The following is a 26,076-nucleotide window of genomic DNA, read 5'->3' on the forward strand; positions in this document are numbered from 1 at the left end:
AGAGGTGAAATAACATTGCTCAAGGACATGTAGCCTAATAGATGGCGATGTCATGCATTACGGGGCTCCTCCACAGAGACATGCGAAAACTGTTATGGCACCATAACCAGAAATTAGTAGCACTGATGTCATCTTCTCGGCCATTCGGCTGAGTACAAGTGATGAAGAAGGAAATATCCGCGCCGTGGAAGGGCACTGTGTCACTTCTCATTAGTGGGTGCGAGTGGTCCCTTGATAGGTTTTGGAGAGTCTGTGTGATTCTGTTGATGAGACAGCGTCCTCTAATTCCCATAGCGACCAAGAAGGAGAGGGAGGGAATACAAAAGCCTTCATTCAGAGCATGTTTAAAAAACCCTGCTGTATGTTTGCCTAAGAGTCAAGGTCCTGTTGACCTTGTTTCTCTGCTCTACCTTCTAAATTATTAGAAAAGCCTAGCATTAGTTATAACATACATCAAAATGACCATTTAAACAAAGTAGAAATCCATTATTTTCAATTAAAAACAGTTGTTTTTATTTTAAGAGACCTGCAACTTAACACCTATACTGGAGAAAAAACTTATGAAAATAACCTAAAGGTTTCTACAGAAATGTTGCAATTCTTTGTGTATTTAAGCAAATATGTTCCTTTCTATAAATATAGTGTAGGTCATCTATAAGTTATTTTTGTAAAGTTAATAGGTGGCATTCTCCTTTTGCCTATTTCTTTATCCAGTTAGGCGACAAAAAAAGCTTTTGTTGAATTATTAACCAACCTGTCCTTGCTGTATTGCTCTCCCTCACTCTCCATCTCTCTCTCCCTGTCATTTCCAATGTCTTTGACATGGACTACAGCCAAGCGACTGTGTAATGCAGTCCTCTCCAGTACCCCAGCATTGCCAGACACTTCTGATCTTACAGGTTGGGACTGAAAGACGGAATGTCTGCAGTACAAAAAAAGTCTTTCAGCTGAACCCATTGACAGTAAAAAAAAAAAAAACTGAAGTTTTGAAAAGAGAGTGCATTCTTATTGGCAGGAGAACGCCTGTAATTGCTTATCCACATCTCTGCAGGTAACTGAAACGACAGATTGGATGGCTGCTTTGCTGCATTACAAAAAGTGTACTGGGGGGATTCATTTTTTTAATTACAGTCTGTAATAAAGCTAATCAAAGTTCTCATTAAAAGGAATTCTGCTATCACAATATTCCGGAAATCCAAAATATAAGATAATGTGCCCCCAGTACACTCAACTTCATACTAAGGGCTGAGCATACTGTACTCTTACATTTAGGAAAAATAAAAGGCAACAATGGATTATTTTTTAGTAATGTTGCTCCATACTGTACTTCACCTGATTTATTTCTTGTTGATTTTGCCTTTACCTTAAGGAAGGGCTGCTTTATGCCTCTACCTGGAATCCTTTCAGGGATGCTTGCCAGTGCTCCCCTTTTAAAAACATGAATCCTTACTAGGAAAACCGCTTTCTTCAGGCCAATTTTGGAAGAACTGTTAGTGGAACCAGTAGTGAGCGCTCTCCCTGTGGTTTATGTAGATGCTAATACCCCATTATAGTGACAGGGACACTATACTGTAAAAGGTGCTGTCATTCAGATAAGATGTAAAACCAACGTTCTGACTCCCTGTGGTCATTAAAAATCCCGGGGCGTTTCTTGAAGAGAGTAGGGGTGTCACCTCGGCACCCTGGTTAAATTTCCCCCTGGCCTTTACCATTCATGGCCTCCTAATAATCCCCATCTATGAACTGGCTTCATCATTCTGTTCTCTTCCCCACTGATGGCTGGTGTTTTGGGAGTGTACTGGCGCACTATGGCTGCTTTGCCAGGTGGATGCTGCACATTAGTGGTGGTGGAGGGGTGTCCCCTTTACCTGTACAGCACTTTGAGTCGAGTGTCCAGAAAAGCGCTGTGTATGTGAAAATATTATTATTAAGGTGCTACTTTGACAATCTATGTGTCTGCCCAGGGCCTGTAGTGTCTTGGAGGCCTGTTGTGTTCAAACACAACAGGGTGCATCTGATATCAGCTTGGCACTAAGCCCCTACTCTTCTCCATGGAGGCGCAGTTCATTGATCCCCACCTCTCTCTGAAGGAAAAGCCTTCGCCGCACTGCTTACCTCTCTTCTAAAAAAAAAAAGATTGTCTGTCTGAAGCTAATCAGCTTATAAAGCTATAGAGGCCACTTCAGAGTCTTTGCCAGCTCTGCAGTGCCAGCCTCACTGGACAAACATGATGGCGGACTGCCTGGGCTGGTCTCAACTCCTTTGTGCCGTGTTTCACAAAAATGTCCTCTGCGTCAAATAATTTGTTTTGATATAATGACTTTGAGGTATTTTGCAGAATGCGATTTAATGCTATCTTGAATTGTTTCACCTGAACAACATGCAGGCACCTAGCTGCAGGTGATCCTCATGTGAGCAGCTTGGTGCAAGACGCCTGACATGCTGACGTAACAAAGGACATTTGCTGCATGAGTACACCGAGCTTCAGGGAAACTGTGTGACTTCTTACGGTGCGTTAATGTTTGTGCACATGGCCTCATGTGAACGATGACTTGTCTGATTGAATGCTTGATAGCGTGGGTGCGTGATTTTGAGTAATTCCATTGCATTGCGTGGGTCAGGTGATCCGTTACATTGTAAATAGTTTAAAAAAAGTTAAATAGGGTTACTCTTCTGACATCAAGCTCTAGTAAATGGTTTCCAAGGTAACGGCGCCAGCAGCCCGCTCAGCAGCAGAGTGAAGCTGAGGCTCGCTGGCTGGCAGCCAACACCTTGCAGTGCAGAGAAGCACCTCCGGGGAACGGAGAGAGCCTAAAAATATCCACACTAACGCTGCGCTTGCTGAGTACCTGTGATCACGCAGGCAAACACACACATGCGCAAGCCAGGATGCTGCAGGTTAGGTTCATCTGAGGACAGTGCAGAGACAGGGATGGGCCGGCAGTGGTCAGGAGTCTGGGAGGAAAATCAGACCTGCGTTTTGCCTGAAATGCGGGTTAGTATACAATGGAGCACAGAGCCCTGCTTTAATAAGCAAACAGCCTTGAGAGGGCATTTAGTGCGACACAACATGAAGCCCCAAAGCGGCGACACTGCAATGTCTGTGCAGTTTGGCCTTGTGAATCAAATAAACTCGTGGGCAGAATCTCAGGCACAACGCAGGTCTTTATACCGGGATATAGAAGCATGGAAAAATGACACATTACATTAGAAAATGATATGAATAATGAAAAGATATTTGTTTAGATTTTAATACGGACGAGCTCTCCATTAATCCTCCTCCCACCCAGCTTATTAGAACCATGATCTAAATGGCTTTTTTGCTGGTGATTCATAGAAATGGGATGGAGTTAATTACCAGTTGTAGTCGTACTCTCTTTTGTTGGCAGTCCCACTGGGTACTGCAAGCAGCACATGCAGCATGAAAACCATGCATTCAAATAGCAGGCACAGTAAAATAGGTGAAAGGTCTATGAGTTGAAGAGTGTATCTCCTTGGAGGGTGTCGATGATGGAAGGCCACTCCAGATTCTCATTCACCACTCTCTCAACTGTTCTGCAGACTGATAACACCTCTCTCTCTTAGGAAGTTCATAAAGGCCTCTGAAATGGATGCCGGGAACAGTGGCTTTTCAACTTCATGCCTTTGACCCTGAACACTTGGGCTCCTTACTCCCTGAAGATGATCGTGTTCTTGTTACATGGATGCTTTCAAGTTCTTCCCTCCCTTAAAATCTCAGACACGAGAAGCCTCACATCTCACTTCCATTGGCTTCAATGTGCATGACCATTGACCTTAGAGGTGGATGGGCTGGATGGGAATCTGAGTTGCTTGGGTGCCATTTTAAACCTGGGCTAGTATTTAAAGGTGATCCTGTCACCCATAAGGCTGTTGAGTCTTTTACAGATGTTGAGTGGCAAGGGAAGAGAGAAATGGTACTGCTGGAGAAGCTGCCCTATAGATATATATATATTGAAGTCATGGCTATATAATAAGCTGGGGATGACATTATTTGTCTGCATTGTGTAGTACTCTCCAACAAATAAACATATCTGTACGTAACATTTATCTTGTTAAGTTTCACCTATCTTCTTTCTCTTTAATAAGTAAACATCATAGTCGCGGGGTCTCTCTAACGAGTGCTGAAAGCTGTGATGGCATGCGCTGGCAGCAAAGATGTAAAGGTTAATTCTGTGGTGAAGGTTAGAAAAAAAAAGCGAAATGTGTTGTATTTCAACCCAAACCCCGCATTTTTATTCTTTCTACTTTTCAGTGTGAAGTTAACCTTTGTCTCTCAAATGCCTTTTGGGCTGTTAGCTTGAAAATTCTCTTTGGCAGTTTTGGGAAGGTGTGGATCAAGGGAATTATTTTGCTTTTGCTTTCAAAAATGTGAACAAACTGCTTTTCAAAGCCCCAGCAGAAAATGTTGCGTGATTCTGGCTCTTGTAGAAGCTTAAAGATTGACTTAATATCATCACTGCCTGTTTTGGTAATTTCATGTCATGGAGTCATTTGCTTACTATTGGTTAATTTATTGATGCATTGGTTAGAAATTCAAAGCCTGAACCTTCGTCCCTATTGCAAAACATACACTGAGGACTCCAACCCCGTTCCATGTGCCCCTCGTTAATGTGATTTATCTCTGCAATGTGAGCTCATCCATGTGGCCATGCCCACTCGGAGGCAAGGATCACTTGAAGAGAGACGTGAAGGTGATGAATAACAGTCAAATATTAGTTGTATCTGATGCCGTGGCTGTGATGAGAAAAGGTTGAGTAGGAGGGTAAAAAAGAAAAAGGTAGAATAAACTGTTTCAGTGCATTTTTAGACAGTGTCATCATTCCACAACAGTACGCTATCAGCAACGCGGCGCAGAGTTGGGATGAATAGTTCACAAGACCACTACTGGACCACAAAGCTTGTAGTTGCAAGGGCTGCCTACAGGGGGCACTAGGATTCCTTTTGAGACTTGGTCATGATAAGACCTGCATAGCAAGTATTAAAAAAGCAGCAGTCACACAGCCTGCTTGCAGAATTCACCTATCATGTCCTCTTTTATCACAGAGAAAAATTCTGATGATGATGCCTAAAAATCATTGGAAAACATTGTGGGGTCTGTGGATTACTCATGAAATTCATGACTCAGTAAGGTTATGCTGACCTATCCTATCAGTTAGAGAGTGTATTTGCGTGTATATGTTGGGGGGGCGGGTGGTGTGCTGGCAGGGAGATTCTGGAACAAATAGTCATCGTCATTTGACATTTATTTTCACAGAGTACACAGGCTGGAGAAATCTGTACGGAGCTTAAATCAACCATGCTCCTGTTCTTCAGCTTCAAAACGTTTACATTGCTATGCTATACCTTACTAAGCTTGTACGTTACTATGCCTAATCTTGTGGGGTGCTCCTCAGCTATTTATAACTGCATGGGATTTCACAAAGCCTTATAAGGATTCCACTGTTTCCCAGATGGGTGCTGCTGCTTCTTTGTCAGTTTGCACTCACACACAGCAATTTAGAGCAAACGTGTGTGAATTCTGTCAAGCGTCCCTGTCAGTTCACTGTAGGCAGGCCCCAATTTAATTGCAATCACATGTTCAGCTGGCATAGTTTGCTTTTTTCTCTTGAATCAATGAAAGTTAAAGTGTAGTTTATGATGCCCCTTTAACAGCTTACATCAGGTCAGTTCTAGTGGGGTCGTGATAGCCCAGGGCAATGTTGAAAACAAAGTTTAAACTAGTAACATGTTCACTATTCAATGCTTACACCTCAGCGCTAGAAGCATTAGACATAAAATGTAAGAACTCGTTGCTACTACATTAACAGCGTATGCCATTGTATGAATAACTGAAACAAGGCTAAGGAAGGATGATGACTTCCTTCAATGGATACACATTTTTTTCAGAATGATAGGCAGGATAGAAGGGGTAGTGGGACAGGACTGTAAATCTAAAATAACCTGCAACTTAGAGAACTAAAGCTAGAAGGAGCAGGCATTTTAGAATCTACATAGGTTAAACATACTGTAGCTGTGTACAATAGAATGCTTAATGTAGACATGGTTGCAAGTATCTTATTATATAATGAGCTCAGGATCTGTGTCGCAAAGGTGATATTAAGAGATTTCACACAGAAACTGAGAGATTGTGATGAAGAATACAAAAGCTGAAATTGGAATATGGTTAAAAATGGTTAATGAGGGCTTCTTAACCCAATTTGTGAAGGTACCTACAAGGGAAGATACTCTTATTGACCTCATCTTTTCATACACTAAGGATATAATAAGGGGAATAGATGTGATGGAACCGCTGGGAAATTGTGACCATGATATGGTTGCTTTTGATGCATAGTTTCAGTTTCTCAACCTTGCATCTAACATTAGGGTTTATAATTTTAGAAAAGCGGATGTTGAAGGAACCAGGCAGAGCTTACAAGAGGTGAAATAAGAGCAGGTGTGTTCAGAATCAGTAGAAGGATGGTTATACCTCAAAAACAGAATGTTAAAAGCTCAAAACATGTTAATCTGTAAATCAAAAATTAGGAAAAGTATCAGAGGATACCACAGTAACGTTAAGAAGGGTATACTTTCAGCTGAGACTGAAGAAACACTCAGCCTATGGTTCCTGAGCAGGCTTGTCAATATGAAGTGGTGCATGAAACAAATGTTTTCCATATTTCTTTCTCTCTTAACTATTAGGCCTGCCTGGCTCTACACTGTAGAGATTGTAACAGTTACCAAATAACAAGAGAATCTGACTTATTGTAATCAGGAAAGATTCATAAGAAACCCAAAAAAAATATTTAAAGTAACCATCAGGTCATGCTGCCTCACTCATTGTATCTATATCAGATGAAGTCAATCTGTTTTTTGGTTCCTTCTAACTGCTGTTTTATCTCTTCATGCTCTCTGTTGGGAGTCTCCTAGAATCCATTCAGGCCCAGCTATTCATTCCTGAAGCGGCTGCGCACTGTGAACATCTGTGTAAAGGAAATTAGTCAGAAATTCCACAAATACAGACCCAGGAAATAGTCTAAGGTGTATTGTAACTGTGTGCAGCTCCCACTGTAAGGTATTAAACCCTAAACATGACCCAGATTCTCGCCAGCCTCCTGTAGCCTCAGTTTCCTTTGAGAACTACTTCCACTAACAGTAATTGCTCCTGACTGGTATTCTTTTCAGTGAGTGGCAGTGTGGGGGCCCGGTGGGGTCCGAGCGACCCTTGGGACCATGGGAAGCTGCCTGATGCCCATCTCTGAATGAGGCCCCAGGCGCCTTTGATCTCTCTCTGAGAGGTCTGGATCCCCCCAGTGAAGGAATGCTGCCGGCCACAGTGTCCCGCCCACCCGTCAGGCTTTTCCTACAAGGCATTGTGGGTGGGATTCAAAAGGGTCAGAGCCTAGGAAATGAACTAGGAAGTTTTCTCAAGAGTTTAGCTTTTAGTGTTTACCGGGATCTCTTTATACGACTTGAGGGGGCCTCTGCCCTGCCACTGTGGATTTATTTCAGCAGAACAAAGTCTGGAGCAGTCTTTTAAAAGCAAATAAAAGGAAGACAGGGGGACACTTGTCTTTATTTGCTGCCTGAATACTTAACTGCTATTAGAGCTTTCCAATATTGTGAGTTCTCTTTTCAAACAATGTTTTAGTGTAAGTATTGGCAAATGTGTTGGATAGAAAGATGTGGAATGGAAAAGATTTTAAAGCAATCAGTTCTGTTTCCAGTTTTATTTTTGCTAATTGCATGTACTGCTATTTTGAGGAACTGAATATAATAAGGGTTGACAGGTTAAAGACACCATCAGTTGTTTTCTTCCGACAACGTGATTTTAAATATTAACATAAAGTACCATTGAAACATTATTTTACTCATAAGTCCTTTGTTTATTCTCTATGCGTTACACAGAATTAATTTTATGTGGTCCAGTATGTGCATGATAATGCCTCTGACCCTTTATGAAAATTGGAAACCTCTGAAAATTTGTGAAAAGGGGGGATGATTAACAACAAATTAAACATCCTGCCGTCCTTCCAATCCATTTACAGCTCCTGTCACAGCTGTAAAGAGCTACGACATTTGGAATTAAAATCTTTACATGCAAATGCAGAAACATGGGCCCTGCATCTAGTGACTTATAGCTTCTATTGGCAGTATATCACCTTGCATTAAAAGGGGGGAAAAAAGAGCACTGTGAGTTCATATTGGCTTCCAGCGCCTTGGAACTGATTAATGGGGAAGAGACAGATTTGCATCTCCTTGAAGCCAGGCCCTTCGTTTCTCCATGAGCAGGCATTGGCAGGATGGGAAAAAGCTGGCGATACACAGCAGTTTTGGATTATTTACCTCCCTATCAGGGGGCATTTTGGTGACGATCCAACGTGAGCCAGTTCACATGAATACAAAGACACAGCGAGAGAAAGGAGGTGGGTAGGTGGGGGTGGGGTGGGGTGTGGTGAGAGTGAAGTGAAATAGAGGAGAGAAAGGGAAGGAGAGAATTAATCTTAAATGCCTGTCTTTCTGACTTCATTTTTTTTAATCCCCAAATCCTTTGAATTGAGGTACCATTTAGGATGAGATTTTTGATAGCAGGGGTTTTTGAGCACATAATTGACCTTTTTCCCAAAAAAACAGGATCGACAATTTTTTTGGGGGATATGTTCCATCTCCACTTGGAACTGGTAGCGGTTTAGAATGGAGCCATTCATCTTCTGCTGCAAGCCCTTGTCAATGATTGGAGGCTTGACTTGCCCAAAGCTGTCATCACTGCAAGCCTGCAGGCCTCTGTTTCACCAAAGGCCAAGATCACTCCGGGTGACTTGAACTTATCCAGAACTGTCAGCTTCTTAGCCAAATGTGTGCTGCTGCTTATGGTGTCCTGGTCTGTCAAATACCCAGACTGCCTTGGCAGTGCTCTACCGATTATTTGATGCTGCCTAGTGAAACCCAGCCCCAATCATCTAATCACAAGTCCTGAAGCAACAGTATCTGGGCTATAGAACTCATGCCTCCAGAGACCCGTAACTGAACTAAGCTTTTTGTGCTTCTGCTCAGTGCATTAATCTTCAAAAAGGACATTTTCAATGCACCTGAACACGTATGTCCAGTAAAGCCTGTGTATAGGAAAATGCAGAACCAATTTAGATTTTACAGATGAAGCGGTGAAAATTTGTGTTACAGGTATATGTACAGATGCTCTTTTTATATAAAATATAACGTAGAAATGTCCTTGCATGTCAGCCCTCTGCAGTCACTGGCAGGTTATGAGCAGCAGATATTTCTGGGAGGTGTCGTAAGGAGAGAAAATCATTTGCCATGTTAAAGCTGCTTATTTTAATTTGGCTTTGTTTCAGTATGATTGCGGTCCCTTTCTCCCCCCACATGCATCACGTCTCAGGGTACTAGCATGCTCCGAACGCTGCTTACCCTCATTAGAAAAGGAATATATCCTCCTCCGGTTTCATTGACAATGACAGATGCTTGACTAATTTTCTCTGATGCTATTAAATAAAAACCAGGACATTGACTCCAATTAGATTTTCTTAGAAGAAAAGCAGATAGTTCAGAACAGACTTGTTTTGCTGCCGCATCCGTTTTATCCTCCTGGCTGGCACATTACAGACTTATTGAATTAATGCCATTAGTGACCCAGGAATGGGAGCTGCAATAAACACCTGCAGATGGTACCTGCAATGTCTGGCAATGGCAGCAGCAGTATTAAGAGCAGGAGGAAAACATAAGAAAGGGCATGAGCGAAAGGAGGTCATTCGGCTTATTCGGTTGCTAGAAGCGAATTGATCTAAAGATTTTTTACAGCTGCTTTTTGAAGGAAAAACATTAAATTGGCTTTGACCACATGGTCGGGTAGCTTGTTCCAAGCTCCCGCAACCATTTGTGTAAAGCAGCACCTCCTGTTTACAGTTTCAAATGTGATTCCACATAGGTTCCACTTGTGCCCTCTGTTTCAGATTTTGCTGCAGGTTCTAAAGAAGCCCGATGGCCTTGTCAAGGCCTTTAAGCATTATGAATAGCTAAATCAGATCCCTGTATGGTCCTCTTTGTGTGACACCCCTTTCCTGGTGCGTATTGTGATGGCTTTTTTTCATGCTCTCATATAATGTAGTATTACCTTCCCCTTCCCCTCCACGCACTGTGTTGTGCTGTTGCGTGGATGCTTGTGTTGTGTTTTTCATTTCTGTTCAGCCTGGGTCATCAAGGAAGTAACGGATGCAAATTCTTCTGTAACCGGGACACACCTCTTGGGCCTGTGTTTCCCCGGATTTCCAGCCCTGGAGACTGGTTCTTTCTGAACTCCCTGGACTCGTAGCGCTTGCTCTGTCTCGTCCGCAGCGGGCTCTCAGGGGGCAGCCTGGAGAGAAAGTTCCCATGGGTCCTCCTCTTGGGATTCCCGCCACTTCACCCCGTCAATCCTGTTTCACGGCCAGTGGCTCTCAATAGCTGAAGGGAGGAGGGGGCTCAGCTGAGGGGCTGCTGGCCTATTGCTCTTCTTCACTGGTTGGGCTCCTTCACTATTGTAAGGGGAGGGGGAGGGGGTGGGAGCTAAAATCACTAGACAGTGAGACGTGAATGAATTTTGGTCACACAAAAGCAAATGAATGCTTTTTTATGCATATACTGTAGTTGGATGGGGTCAAGGGCTATCTGAATGTCTGTAAGCACTTTGATTACTTGACAGTGCAGGGGGAATGACAGGAGGGAGATCCAAGATCCCATGAGTATGAAATGTTCTGTCTCTGAATTTAAATCGGACCCCCCCTTTTACTTGGTTCTTATGCAACAGTACAGTGAGCTAAAGAGCAGTGCATTGCGTGCAAGACTGTCCACGCTCCACTATTGCAAGTCTATTTATAGGCTTCGGTGAAGTACGGTACATTGCTCATTTGCCCTAACAGCAACTCTGTTTTTAAGTATTTACTTTTTATAACATATACAATACTTTTAAATGTTTAATGCATCTCTTATAGGAGTTGCATCCAGATTATCAGTAGTATGTGATCATGTCAGTGTTACTTAAAAACAGTTTTATTTCCTTCTGCAGAAGTAATAATTATCAGTAACTACAATGGTAGTAATTACATTAAGAGACAAATACCAAGAGCTTCTATTGAGGTAATGATTCATGGCAGGCTGGGGCTTGCCAGATGGGGTCTTCTTATCTTGGATTAATGAAATTCCTTTTAACTCTAGAGCAGGGATGCCCAGTGCTTGTCCTGGAGGGTCAGTGTATTTGCACATTTTCAAGGTTTCTTTAAAGAGGACCCTGCCTGAAGAGTAGGAAATGATATTGAATTCTTCCAGTTAAGGCAGTAACCAGCTTGTTCAGCTCATTAACAGCTGAGTTGGAATGAAAACTTGCTGACACACTAGCCCTACTGGATCAGGACTAAACACCCATGCTCTTGAGGGTTTCAGTTAATTAAATAGCTGAGAAGATGCATTGAATTAGTGAAGGAACCTTACATAGATCTGAGCCTTGTGCACCAGAGGAGACACTTGCCACTGATCTTTTAGAGATCCAAGTGGCTTCAACCTTAGCATTGTCAAATCATAGCATCCCTTTTACAATTGGAAGCCAGAGTGCAATACTTGTGGTTATTGTGATGGTTTATGAATTTGCACGTGAGGATCAGGTACACACTGTGGATTATACTAGATCTGTAGGCAGAAAGGCATCATTGATGCCCAATGACACTAAACTCAACTAGCCTAGGAAAATTGTCATCTGACATGAACATCGAATTAATAGACGCTTAATAAAACAATGAAGCGATAAGTAAGAAAGCTGGGTACTCTCCTTCTGCCCACACATTTTTTCACTGGCGTTTTCAATGTGTGCCATCTCCCCCTCCCCCTGACCATGTGATCACAGTGATCGCTTTGTTGTTTTTCATCCTGTTCTCTCCCACCTCCAAGGTCTATTACTGAGAGACTGAATGGCAGTGCGTTAACAGATCCTGAAATGTTAATTAGTGAGTGACTAACTCATTGCTTCCCGCCACACAACAGCTGATGATTAAACCCCAGCGAGGAGGCACAAATCAGCTCATCAGAGGGCAGAAAGATGAATATTTCCTGGAACAGTGTCTGATTTTTCAGGATCTGGGAATGAGTCAGTGTTCTTTTAACAAGGAGTGTGGTATTACTGTCTCAACTAGACCACTTTGGCACAGAAGATGCCACATGTTCTGATAACAGAGTCAGACAGTTCAAGTGCATAAATATACCTTTATTTACAGCAGTGACTGACTCAAGCTGTTCTTAGTCATTGTGGCTTGTCCTAGTACCTAATAAACATGAAGCTTTTTAAATCTTATGATGTTTTATGTATTTCCCTTCTGGGGATCAGCAAGCATCTTAGTGTGCAAAGTGTGGAGACGTCTGCTTATCACATGACATCATCCTACAGTAGGTCATTTGCTAACAAACAGCATTGTCATGGTGCCATACTTCAGTATGACTGTCTTCACTGCTGTGGTCAGTCACATGTAGAACTTGTGAAAGAAAGACAGCCACAAAAAATGTCAGGGGACCAAACTGGAAGAAAGAAAACTATCTACAAAATTACAGCAACAGCAAAACCTAACAGGAGGTTTACCATTCTGACTCCTGTTTTGAAGGTCCCAGGAACAAAGTTTTCTTGCAGCAGTGACTGACTCAAGCTGTTCTTAGTCATTGTGGCTTGTCCTAGTACCTAATAAACATGAAGCTTTTTAAATCTTATGATGTTTTATGTATTTCCCTTCTGGGGATCAGCAAGCATCTTAGTGTGCAAAGTGTGGAGACGTCTGCTTATCACATGACATCATCCTACAGTAGGTCATTTGCTAACAAACAGCATTGTCATGGTGCCATACTTCAGTATGACTGTCTTCACTGCTGTGGTCAGTCATATGTAGAACTTGTGAAAGAAAGACAGCCACAAAAAATGTCAGGGGACCAAACTGGAAGAAAGAAAACTATCTACAAAATTACAGCAACAGCAAAACCTAGCAACAGGTTTACCATTCTGACTCTGGTTTTGAAGGTCCCAGGAACAAAGTTTTATTCCTCTCAAAATCTCCAGCCCTGCTCCTGGAAAGCCCTAGTCCAGCAGGTGTAACCATTAAAGTATGGATTTTGAAAGACAACTTCATTGCAGTCAAATTAAGGTGATTGCTTTAATTTAATACATTAGAGATTATTTGGAGTAGAAATTGCCCTCAATGTTAAAGTTAACCAAGTCTTGCCATTCTTTATGAGAGCTATGAGACTGGATCAGGACTTTTCAGGTTTAAAGTTGGCGAAAGCTTCTCTACATAAGGGTTTCCCTAATACTGGAAAACTATAGGACTTAAAATGCTAAAACTAATAGTCCTGTTAAAAGTCTATTATACTACATACAGTACACTTTACTATGCTAAATGTCACAGGACACCTCCAATACAGTATATATCCAGAGGTGCCTATTTACCTTGGTACTCATAACTAATCCAAAATGATGTGGGAGCTGCTGTCAGTGTCTCTTTGCCTCTGTTCTGTGCACGGCTTGATGACCGATTTGGTCCTAGTAGGATTTTTGTATTTTGGGCATTTTAAATGTTGAAAAGCAACATCTGTCTGTGGAGTCATACTGTAAATTTAACATTTGCATTCTTTAAGGATTCCTTAGTACATATTTCAGTGTTAAAAAACTGTGCCCTTGATGTGTTGGGGGCAGCAGAAGCTGTTTCTCCAGGGAGTGGGAAGACAGGGTGGTCTTCCTTTCCTTGACCTGGTATCCCATTGAGCCTCCGTTAGCACTTTCTGATCCTGCAAAAGAATGGCCATATCCTGGGCATCAATCACAAATATGTCCATATGTTAGAGGCCTGAAAGGAAGGAGCCTTCTCATTTAAAATAATGGGTTAGGGAGGATCATCATGTAATCATGAGGCTACTAAGTCAAGGTATTTCATCCAAATTGAAAGACTTTTATTTTGCTGTTGCCTGTATTGAATGGGAGGTGGTTGTCAGATTTTTTTTTACTAACTCCCAGAGGTGCTCATCAAGTTAGGGGCACGAAGAAAGAAAGGAATAGATAAAAGCTTCCTGTGTTGCTCTTAAGTGGAGTAGATGGAGGCCATGTGACTGGAAGAAATATCAGAGGCAGGCTGGGAAGCACAGGGAGTCGTTTCCCTGAGTGATTGTTGCCAGCAATTAAGCAACGTGATGCAAGTTCCCCATGAAAGAAGTGGAAGGTGGGCTGGTGGGGGGGATGGGGAGAAGGGGGAGTGGGGGAGATGCGAAATAGTGTGCATGCTTGATGTGAAAGCCTTCGGTCCAATTTTAATCACAGCCAGAAGAAACTCGTCTGTATTCATTTCACTGTTAACTTTCCCGTCCGTGGCTTCCCATCATGCAGATCAGACCAGGAGCAGTCCCAGCTGCAGGCCTGTACGTGAGAATAAAACGTGGCCACGAGAATGTATTCCAATTGCCGCAACCACAGGGAAGGTGGCCCAGAGTCTTTTCATGTGCAATGTGTCGCATGGCTGCAAATTTTTATCTTTAATTATTAATACAACCCTCTTTAAGTAGCAGAGCAGCAAACAAATCACTATGCATCTACCAATGGCAGTAGAGCAAACTGAGCTCTAATCTTTCATTCATCTTTTTATCTTCCACTAATCGGATTTTCTTTAATGAGCAGAGGGTGGAGGGGGAGTAGCTGCCTGGTTGTGGCAAAGGATTAGTTCTGTGTTCTCTTCCAGAAGAGATGGGATTGTTGTAGTGCTGTTGGGGGTAGGGATCTGGCTATAGTGAGTGAGAATTTCTCTTTACAGTATGAACAGGAGGAAAGAATGATTTGAGGAAGTGTTTGCTGGTTTTATATTTTTTGTGGTTCATTCTGAAGAAATTTGCTGGGTTGACTTTATCAGTGCACATTTATGTTTGCCTATGTTGTGCAATGTGACCAAAAACACAGTTATACATATACTGTACCAAGAAGGTGATTGATAATATTGTGGAATACAGAAAATGCTATAGCTATATCCTAACAAATGAATGAATAATCCTAATCAAAATAATTGTGTTAGTAATAACTGGAAAATTATTGTTGCTTATAAAATATAATAACACTGTGTAATGTTTCTCTTTTGATGTGTATGTGAGGCCATAGTTGACATTATAGGCTATGATATTCCATTCAGTCTTTTAGAATAGCAGCATGGAGGGTTAAACAAATTAATATTGCATTACTTTTTATTTAGTTTTTAATTGATATATTTTAACCCCTTCCTCACATGCAGTGTGTGAGATTTCTCCAGCAGAAGCAATCTAAGATCTTCTTTAATCTTGACTTTCATGCAAGCGATTAAAAACAAAAAGATTCTGTTCACATACATAACAAATGAAAAGGACAGAGTCCATTTTTCTTGTTAAACCAGAAGCTCTTTTCTGCTTTGTCTTTTTTTCCTGAATAGATATTCTGTCTTAGTTTGTTACATGTTGCAACTTTATAGCTGTGTCTCCAGCAATGATATGAGAAATAAACTTGCCCGGAAGTTAACTGCTCACTGCATGTCTGTAGCTCAGTGCAAGGACATGAGCTGCTTGCTGAGGCGCTTTTGTCTTCCGGATCATGTAACCTGCCCATGCACTACGTGACACTGAGCACTGGCTGCTCCTTCACGGATGGAGTCTCCTTGTAGCAACACCCAGGGAGACGGGACTAAACTTCCTCTGGAGCGTCAGTCAGTGCTTTTGCGTAAAGTGCCCCTCCTTCAGGCAAACCCAGCTTTTCAGAGGAACCGGAGAAAACAACACTGTATGTGCGCAAGACATGCTGTGTTTTTGTGGTCTAAACCAAACACTGGGCAATGAAACAAAGGACTTTGATAAGGTCCTTGCTGTGTCCCTGACACAGTGCTGTGCAATGTGTTCAATGGGACTAAGGGCTCTGTTATTGCCCTTGTTGCATGGCCTGTGTGGCCTAGCATTGTGCATTTTGATTGCGTTTTTTGTTGTAAATATTTAAATGTGTTCTGTGATAAATGTGTCTTTAATGTGTTACCTGTTGTGGATCCACAGACTTGTCTTATGCTGTCTGTTTTGACATCTTGGATCAGGTTATTCAGCCAGTAGCCTTGCCCTGTGAAATGGGGTTCACCAGTAAGTCCGGTGGGACAGGGGGTGAGGCTAAGAGTATTAAGCCTGGCCTAACTGGGGGGACCAAGAGAGTGTTTTTTCTTATCGTTGTTTGAGTCATCCTCCAGTAAAGTTTTGTATTTAGCTAACTTTACATTTTTGTGTCCTGCCTTCTTCTGTGACCTGGCTGGCCACAGGTGGTTGGTGGCCATGTCACAGTCTGGCTCATATCACTCCTACAGTACCACATCCTTAACCATGTTCTCAGACACCTGTACAGACTGGCACGAGTGCATTCTCTCCAGCTACAATCATGCATACCTCGTACACACATGCCAAAATAAACCACAAGTCCCAAACACCTGCATGTACAAAAATTACTTTGAAGTCCTAATGTAACTGCAGAGGCATGATCAGAATCTGTGCACTTAGACAGTCTCCACATATGTCATTCAATTCAACTCAATTCAATTAAACTTTATTGTCATTAAACTTACACAGGTATATAGTATAATAAAAAGTGTTTCTCATTAGTCACTCAGGTGCAGTATATAAATAGGACAGAAGATAAGACAATAGACAGTAACACAATAACAATAACAGTAACATGTAATAACATAACATAAATAACATGTAATCAAGTAATCAAAACTGTGCAAAATTCCGCAAACAGAAAATATAACAGGACAAAAACAGTGCAAGGTAATTCTTGGAACAGTGCAAAAATAGTATGGTTAAAATAGTATGGTTAAAAATAGTATGGTTAATTAATAAATATTAAATATTATTACGCCAGTTACAGTTTTACTGGGCTATCGAGGGGACAGTACAATTTCGGCTTACATGTGTGTGTAGTGGTGTAGGAGTACAGTCATTGTAGGTACAGGAAGACGTTAGGAGAGATCATAATATGGTGGGAGGGAGTGGGGGCGTCACCAACTTGACAGCTCTGGGGAAGAAGCTATTTTGGAGTCTAGTTGTGTGCGACTGAAGTGACCAGAACCTTCTGCCAGATGGTAGGGGAACAAACAAGTTATGACTGGGGTGAGTGGGGTCAGACATAATTTTGGTGGCTTTTTTCAGGCTCCTGTTGTATATTTCCTGGATGGATGGTAAGGCACTGCCGATGATGTGTTGGGCAGTTTTGACCACCCGCTGTAGTGCCTTACGGTGGGATGCGGTGCAGTTCCCGTACCAGACTGTGATGCAGCTGGTCAGTATGCTCTCCACCGTAAATCTGTAGAAGTTGGTGAGGATCAGTGGATGTAGGTGTATTTTCTGCATCCTTCTCAGGAAGTACAGCCACGGTTGTGCCTTCTTGATGAGACTGGAGGTGTTCAGTGTCCATGTAAGGTCCTTAGAGATGTGAACACCTAGAAATTTGAAGTTATTCACGATCTCCACCGCAGACCCTTCTATGTAGATGGGGGAGCGAACTTTTCCTTTTCTTCTGAAGTCAACAATCAGCTCTTTGGTTTTGCTGATGTTGAGACATAGGTTGTTGGTTTGGCACCAGTCTGCAAGTTGTTTTATCTCCTCCCCGTAGGCAGTCTCATCCTTGTCAGTGATCAGGCCCACGACTGTGGTATCGTCAGCATATTTGATGATGATGTTTGTGCTGAACTTAGCAGTACAGTCGTGGGTGAACAGGGAGTAAAACAGTGGGCTGAGCATACAGCCTTGAGGGGCACCGTGTTAAGGGTGAGTGTGTTGGAGGTGAGGTTGCCAATCCTGACAGTCTGGGGTCTGCTGGTGAGGAAGTCTAGGATCCAGCTGCAGAGGGTTGTATCTAAACCTAGAGCCCGGAGTTTGGTAGAAAGTTTTATGGGTATGATGGTGTTAAATGCTGAACTAAAGTCAATGAACAGCATTCTTGTATAGGTGTTCCTTTTATCCAGGTGGGTTAGTGTGGTGTGTAAAGCTATAGAGATTGCATCCTCTGTGGAGCGGTTTGCGCGATAGGCAAACTGGAGAGGATCCAGTGTTTTTGGAATGCTGGCTTTAATGTGCGGAATAATTAGTTTTTCAAAGCACTTCATTATGATGGGGGTGAGTGCAATAGGGCGGTAGTTGTTTAGGCATGTGGGGGCTGATTTTTTCGGTACTGGCACGATGGTGGTCGTCTTGAAGCAGCTAGGTACAGTGGCCTGGGCCAAGGACATGTTGAAGATGTCGGTACAGACATCAGCTATCTGCCAGGCACATATTCTGAGTACCAGGCCAGGGATACCATCAGGTCCAGCAGCTTTATGTGTGTTCACTCTACTTAGTGATTTCCACACATCTAGCTTGGATAGTGTGGGGGGTGGGGTGGTAGGGGAGTCAGTGGTCCAGGTGGTTGGTTCAGGGTTTTGAGCTTCGAAGCGTGCGTAGAAGGTATTAAGCTTGTTTGGAAGAGCGCGTCAGTAGCGCTTACAGGGCTTGTTTTGCTCTTGTAGCTTGTGATTGTATTTATGTCTTGCCACATGCATTATGTTAGTGTTGGTGTTGTAGTGGTGTTCTATCAGGGATTTGTACTGTTTTTTGGCAGATTTTATGCCAGCTCTTAATTTTTTCCTAGCCCCTCTCAGTTCTTCCTCATTACCAGATTTGAAGGCTGCATCACGGGCTTTGAGCAGGGCGGGGATCTGAGTGTTCATCCAAGGTTTTTGATTCGGGAGTTTCGGGAATCATTCGGGAGTTTCGGGAGTCATAATACATACTTGAAAGACAAGATGTCCTTCCAAGCACATTCTTGTAAATTGTTCCTGACACCTACACTGGAGGTCACTTCCTGCCTGGTTTAGGTAGTTCTGCTACAGTGGAAGTGATCTCTGGATTTTCCTGGAACTTCCGTTGACCGTATGGCAGCTGCATTAATCTCATTCATGAGGCTTGGTCTTTGGGTGCTCATCTTGTTTAATGTGGCTCAGACAGAGGTGAACCGCTACTGGAAATTCAGTTGCACGTAAGACAGAGGATACTGCTGTGGAGCAACATCTCTCAGAAAGACATGTGGGACATGTTTCCCATTATCTTTTCAGGTTGTGGGAAAATAAAATGATAGGTTAGGGAAAACCCGGAAAAGCAATTGTTAGGAAAACATATGAAAATATGATAGGAATTGTCTCTTTTTAGTGTTCTTGGTTTTGGGACATTTTTAACAGTTTAGCATAGAAAGGGTACAGTATCTTGGGAAAAATTCAGTACATTAAAGTTCATTTAAAAAAATGTGTTGAAATTTGCTGAGTTTATTTCAGTTGTCTAATTGGTGATGAAAATATGATAAAGTTTGAAAGAAAAGAAAATAAAGTTTTTTATGCAATTAGAGGTCTAATGAGAATAATTTATACAAGTTGACTTGCAGTAAGAAAGGTTACAGATGTTAAAATACTATTTCACGGTTTTCCAGCCCTTCTGGTTAAGTGCTACCTTGTTCTGAGTCCATGTGCATTTATCCACGCAACAGGTATAAAGCAGTGTACTGTAGGTCAGAGCCTGCAGCATTCGGAACTCAAAATGGATCTACACCATTTACAAAGTGAGTCTTATTTTCATAACTGCAAATAGAATCCTTGTTAGGCTGGGTCTGTAAGAGACCCAGTCACAGATCTGTAGCTCTGTGTTTAAAATGCCAAACTGGCCGAGCCTGGATCTGTGCCTTCAGAGCTATACAGTGAGAAGTTTATTTACCTTTGACATGCTCTGTAAAGAGTGGTTTCAATCTTAAAAGCATTCTTGAAGGGGGACTAAAAATACAGTGAGATCTAGGCGTGAGGGACACACTGAAGATGACATATTGCTACAGCTTTGTAGAAGTGTCTGTTATGTTCCCATTTAGCTGTTACTGAATTTTCTCACTTCAAAATCAGTATCTTGGACCTAATAAGTCTATTCAGATTTATTGTAAAAGTCAAAAACCAGGCTCATTTCCTTAATTGCCCAGCTGAAGCAACACATTGCCCTTAGGTTTTCTATGGACTTTAGTTTTCTTGCTTGTCTCCTTATTAGAAAAGGACGTACTGTTTATTCTGTTACACGTTTGGACTCAAAACAGGATGTGACAGCTGGCTATGGGAGCAAAGGTGTCTGCAACGAAACCCCAAGGCATTCACGAGGATTTTCAAAGGTTTTTGGCACCTGAGCCAAACTTGCTCCCTTTTCTTGTGACAGCAACAAGAAACGAAGTTCAAGGTGATTTTTTCCCCTCACTGCAGCACTGTTTTAAGACTGCTTTCTGGCTTTTGACAAAACACTGCAAGATTGTCTCTATGGTGCACCCAAATCCCCCAAGGACCAAATCCCCAGCCCAGCCTCTGCCAGTTTGAACTTAGGCTTATGGCAGTACACTGATGTTGCACGAATTAGCTGACCACAGCTAATTCTTACAACATCATAGGGGTTTCCTTGACTTGCCCCCCACCAGAGACCCTTGGGTCCTACAGGACTGGCTTACTTTAAAAAAGCAAGTCCCTAATTTCCCTAAATCTCAGTAAGCAAGTATTTCTTCCGTCCAGTAATCCTAAGGACACTCTCCTTCCCCATAGTCAAGAGATGTGTTCTTCCTGTACCCTTCCTGCCCTGCAGACCCCACAACTTCAGACAGATGCCTTTTACAGGGGGTGTGAGTGCCCATTCTCCAAGTGCTGTAAAGGGGCGTTTCTTCATAGTGGCTGAGATTCCCAATTGGGCAGGTACAATACAAAAAAGTATTTGTTGTTTCAACATTACAAAAATCCATTAGGGGCAGAAGCAATGGTTTGAGGGTTGTTTTTGTTGACACTGGAGAGAGAGGTACTGTAGGTAGTTTCGGATTTTGGCAAGGTTATGTGAAGCGATGGGATACAGTCGTTGTCACTGGCTGCCAGTTCTCAGTAAATTCCTTGGAAAGAGGTAGAGACGCTGTCACACGCCTGCTGTGTGTACAGATGCAAATTAGTGCAAATCTAACTGCACAGCACGTCATCTCTGAAAAACATGCAGTTCTCCCATAATGGAACGAGATGTGCGCTGAATGAGGTGGGATCGACTTCATTAGATTGACATTTTTCGATGTTACCTTAACAGAATGTCATACTGGATGAATGTGAACAGGCTCAGATACTTTGTTAGAGAAAAATACCAGCACTGTCCTATCGCACGGTGAAAGGCATAATGTACAGCTGTGCAAGAAAATTGCAATGCTTTCATTATTTTCACTATTGCTCTGGGTTGAGCTGCTAACTTCAGTAACCTCATTTATCGCTGATGACAATTGTAGATGTACGGCATGCGCAAAGTTTGGTTGCTTTAATTTTTAACAACATAAATGTTTCAAACTGGAGGAGGCCAGTCAGCCTCTCTAGCTCATTTGGTAGTTAGTAGCTAAATGACCTGAGGGTCTCATCCAGCTGGTTCTTTAATGAATCCAGTGTATCAGCTGCAGCAAATTTATCTGGCTAACTTGTGCCAGACCCCCACAATCCTTTGTGTAAACAGTGGCTAAATTCCCAAGCTCAGTTTTAAATGCTTTTCTTCCTATTTCCCATTTTGTGTTGTCAGGTTTGTGTTCTTCTGGTAAGATCTAGACAAAATGTAATACAGCATATTTATTAGCTTTTCACTGGGCTAATGCTTGCCTTTCCCCATAGAGATTGTATTACTGTATATAATAGCTCAGCCTTGTAAGACAAGGCAGCAAGGGGTTACTTATCTGTCTGGATAAAGATCCTTGCTGATACACTTTTATGCTCTGTGTCTGCGTGCATATGGGTTTGGGGAGGAGGGGGGACTTCAGGAAGAACTCCAGCCAGTCAATCTAATTTTGAGTCATTGATTTTGTGCTGCACAGAGAGGAGGACATGCTGACGCGGTGTCTCCTTTGAGCAATAGTGGGCCGAGAGGAATACTGATGAGGTCGGGAGGGAGGTGGGAATGCGCCGCAGACACCGGCTGTCTCGGAACGTGAGTGGCGGAGGGCTGGGTGGGGTGGCAGTGCCCAGAGCACGTGTCTAATCGGCTAATTACAGCCGTTCAGCCGGCAACCCCTGTGTGATGTCTCATAGCCAGGAGGATGGATTCTCCAGGTTAAAGGGCCTTCTGCCTGCCTATCTGTGGTAATCACCCCCCTCCCCCCTCCCCATCTGCCAGGCATTAATTGCTCGTGTTAATGAGAAAGCTGGGTCTGTGCAGTGCTGGAGTGGCTGGTCCAGGGAGACGCGGATGATGGCAGGTTCTGTAGCCGGCTTCCAGTATGAAAAGTTCACCCAGCCGCTACTAATGCCTGAAGAGATTGTTGAAGGGAGGTGGCACGCATATTGAAACAGAGCAGCGTGACTTTCTCCTTTCCTGCGAATGTGCTCAGTTCGCAGAAGGCTCACAAATTCAGGAAGGAAAACCAGTAAAGTGCTGAACTTGAAATGAAAAATAAGAATCCTGTGGCATCCAGGGTTAAAATTGGCATGATTACAGTTTAAAGCACAGTTTTTATATTATATTATCTAGATACATGTTAAGGTCACTTTCTTACTCTAATCTCTGGCTTTAACACATCTATAAATAAAACATCCATATGATACTATATATCCCAGTTTTGTATGACATGTAGATGCTAGGTCACCTTACCCTACTCCACCATGGCAAACGTACTGGCAATTTACTTCCTGAGAGGATATGTATTAGCCAGCTGTGACCAGGATCTCTGAAGAGGTGGCATATTTCACGAAGGAAGCATAAGCTGGCCAAGGTACAGTATCCTTGTCTTGCTGTTCCAGCAGGGACTCCAGGAGTGTTCTGGGCAGCAGTAAGCTTGCACCGTCATCAATGAGAGCTGCATCTACCCTCCCTTATGGTGGAGCTGTAGGCTGGCGGTGGAAGAAGAAGGGACCTGATGAATGTTGCAGAGCATGAGATCACACCGTGCCAATGTATGGACCGAAGTGGACATAAAACTGATTGGAAGAGCCTACAAGATGTAATTCGTAAATATTGAATTAAAAGGACATTTTCCAGATTATTGGCCCTAAGCTTATTTCTGACCATGTTATGTCATGTGAAAATTAATTTAATAGTGAGTCAAAAACAGCTTTACATCAATTCTGGAGCAAAGAAATACAATCTGCAAATGTTGATGAAGAACGTGGTAAATTTCATGAGACTTCCCAAGAGAATTAGTTTCTTTCATTTCTTCATGCAATGTGCAGATTCATTTGTACAAATTCTTGAAAACATTTGTTTTAATTTTAACTGTTTAACCTCCCTTAAAAAACACCCCCTATAATAAAATAAATGCTTTGAGCAGCTCTTTTGCTGTGTCTTTAGTGCTTGGGGAAGTGGTCTGGGGGTGGAGATTTACAGATCATAAAGAAGTGCAATATCAGTATTGATCGTCTAACTAAAGCAAACATTATCTGCATGCTTATAGTTCTCCGGGGCTGCCACATCCTCAGTGCACGCACACACATATGATCACATCTACACATACACATACTCAGTATACACATACATTTGCACGATGTTTGATCACAAAACAGACATGCTCAGTATACATGTACGTATGCGTATATTGTTTTATACACATGGGTTTTCCCAAGACACGTGTATGCACAGTATTTCTTGATCACTAAAAAAATCATTTAAAGGTTGTGTAACAAATATAAAAGAAAATAAATGTTGGTCTTTCTGCCTTAAATATTTCAAGCTTCTTTTATCTGGTTCTTTGAAGATTTCCATTAACTAATGGTGATAATGTAGCTGCTGATATCCACCAATTACATATTTTAACATTTTATATTTTAGCACTCATTTATGCTTCTAGGGCAGTGCCTCTACTGCGTTATTGTTCTTTCTTTGTCACAGTTATGGCCTGGATTAGTTTCTACGGATTTTATGTCGGAAGTTGCCTGGATATACAGTATATCCTTATTATGGTTTAAGATTTCTCTTTAAACAGATATGGAAATGTCAGAGTGAATCATGTTTATCCTATTGGGCTGCTTTCTGAAAGCTGTAATCCTGTGGAAACAATCCTGTTTGTATTGGAAAGATAAATAAAAGAGCCCATCTAATGTCTTAGAGCCTTTCAGCATTTTATATTAATGTCTCCACAGCTGTTTTTTTTTCATTCAAAGATTTTTTATCAATACTATCCTCCAATAGTTTTTAGAAGTTGTACTTATGTGAACAGGAAGACAATAAGAAGTCTTGTCATGTCTATCATCATTACTAGCCCCTGGAGCCAGGTGTTATCACAGGATTTTCAAGCCTGTCTAATAGCAATATTCTTGACCAGATGTGGAAGGGATTAAAAAAAAAATAAACCAGTTGAAATTCATAAAGCATTTCTGTGAGATCTATCATCTGCCTTGTCATTAATTATAATTGCATCTGAAAGCTCCAAAAATTAAACCTGGAGTCAGAACTTAAGAGCTGGTATTATTTGGCAAAGACACGTAGATCACAGCTAAGGCTGCACCTTCTCCATTCTATCTATGCAGATTGAAAATGCACAGTGCTGTCTTGTACATCTCTGACATGGGATGGTTAATTAATCCTGCATCTTTATTAAAGAAAAACCTGAAAAGGAACAGCCAGCTGTGTCTAGACTTGTGATAGTAAATGTAAGATTGAGGCTCGGAGGGTTAAAACACTATGATCATAATGTTTGAATGCCTCTCAGTAGCAACCTGTGGACAATTGTCTTAACTTCACATTTCCATTTACATTGTGTGCAGGCTTCTGAGTGCAAGCTTGATAAAGTTTTATGGCTTATGCCTTTTATTTTGGTTTGCTGTTGTCTACTATCAAGTGATTTATTTTACTAACTTTTCAATCAAAATGCAACATGTGTTGCAAAGTGCAAATAAAAAAAAACATAATTCCCTCCCACCCCACACAAAAGACCAGTTCCACTCTCCACTCTCCACTCTCCAGTTCCACTCAGTGCTGCTGTTCTCCAGGATTCTGCCTACTTGGTCTACTAAACTGTGGTCAACAACTACAGCAGAGCCCCCTTGCAAGAAGGTTTGGTTGTGCCAGCAGCAGCACTCCAAGCCTCTGCCAGCTCCCACTGGCACCATTGATTCCCACAGTCGCAATCCTCCCATCGGTGATCTCAAGACAGGCCAGGAGGCCATGACGCCAGGAGAGGGGATGTGGAGCAGTCAGACCACCCAGCCAGATCTGTTCCTGCTGCTGTCGGAGGCCCAGGCCCAGGGGACCGGCCCCTAGTAACAGTATAGGTGGACAGGGATGATCCCTCTTGAGGATAATGCACAAACGAGAGGAGAACATGACCACTATCAGTGGCACCTGCCACTATCAGTGTGAGGAGGTGCCCACAGGGGACTCAGAACCAGCTTCAAGTGCTTCCCTCTACGAGGGGTCAGGTGCACTCTGTGAACTTCAAGTTGAGTGTTGAACTTAAGGAAATTTAAGTGGATCAATGGTTTTGGAGTTTTGGAAGCAACATTTTTATAACCCAAAATATTGTTCCATGACATACTGTACAATAGTTAAATCTGTGACATTTAAGTCCCTTTTCCAGGTTGAAACTGCTGCTAAGGGTTTACTTCATGCCTACGATAAAAATAAGCAAAAACTGAAGAAGCCAATATCTTTCATTAGCTCCTGAGGCCAAACGGATTATGCTTTTTGTGCAAAACCAGCTTCGCCACCCAGGACTATAAGCACACAATGCGTGACAAATAAATCAGTATGAACTAGTTGTTTTCATTTTCTGATCTGAATGTGCTTTTCAGGCTGTGGTGATACTGAAACTTCACATCTTAAACAAATAACAGGTTGCAACTGCAGGGAACTCTGATAGAATTATTGGTAGTTTTGTGACACTTTGTGGTTTGGATAAAATAAGCTTCTTAAAAGTGTCTAGTACTGTATGTGTTGACTTACATTTTCTGGTGGATAACCTTGTGACTTAAAACTGTGTGTCTGCTGAGTTTATAACAAGAAGGCCCTTGTTGCTGGCAGTAACAC

General features: G+C 42.2%; 1 long non-coding RNA gene across 1 annotated transcript in view; it reads left to right on the forward strand.

The window, feature by feature from the left end:
• LOC148658678 (uncharacterized) overlaps positions 1-24,151 on the forward strand; it is a 35,346-nt gene extending 11,195 nt beyond the window's left edge. Inside the window, exons 2-3 of the long non-coding RNA XR_015940569.1 lie at positions 21,935-22,047; positions 22,860-24,151. This is a non-coding gene — a long non-coding RNA (uncharacterized LOC148658678). The remainder of the gene's footprint in view (positions 1-21,934; positions 22,048-22,859) is intronic.
• The last annotated feature ends 1,925 nt before the right edge of the window (positions 24,152-26,076 follow it).

The sequence above is a fragment of the Lepisosteus platostomus genome, chromosome 7 (genome assembly GCF_059453375.1).
Source record: "Lepisosteus platostomus isolate fLepPlt1 chromosome 7, fLepPlt1.hap1, whole genome shotgun sequence".
NCBI lineage: Eukaryota > Metazoa > Chordata > Actinopteri > Semionotiformes > Lepisosteidae > Lepisosteus > Lepisosteus platostomus.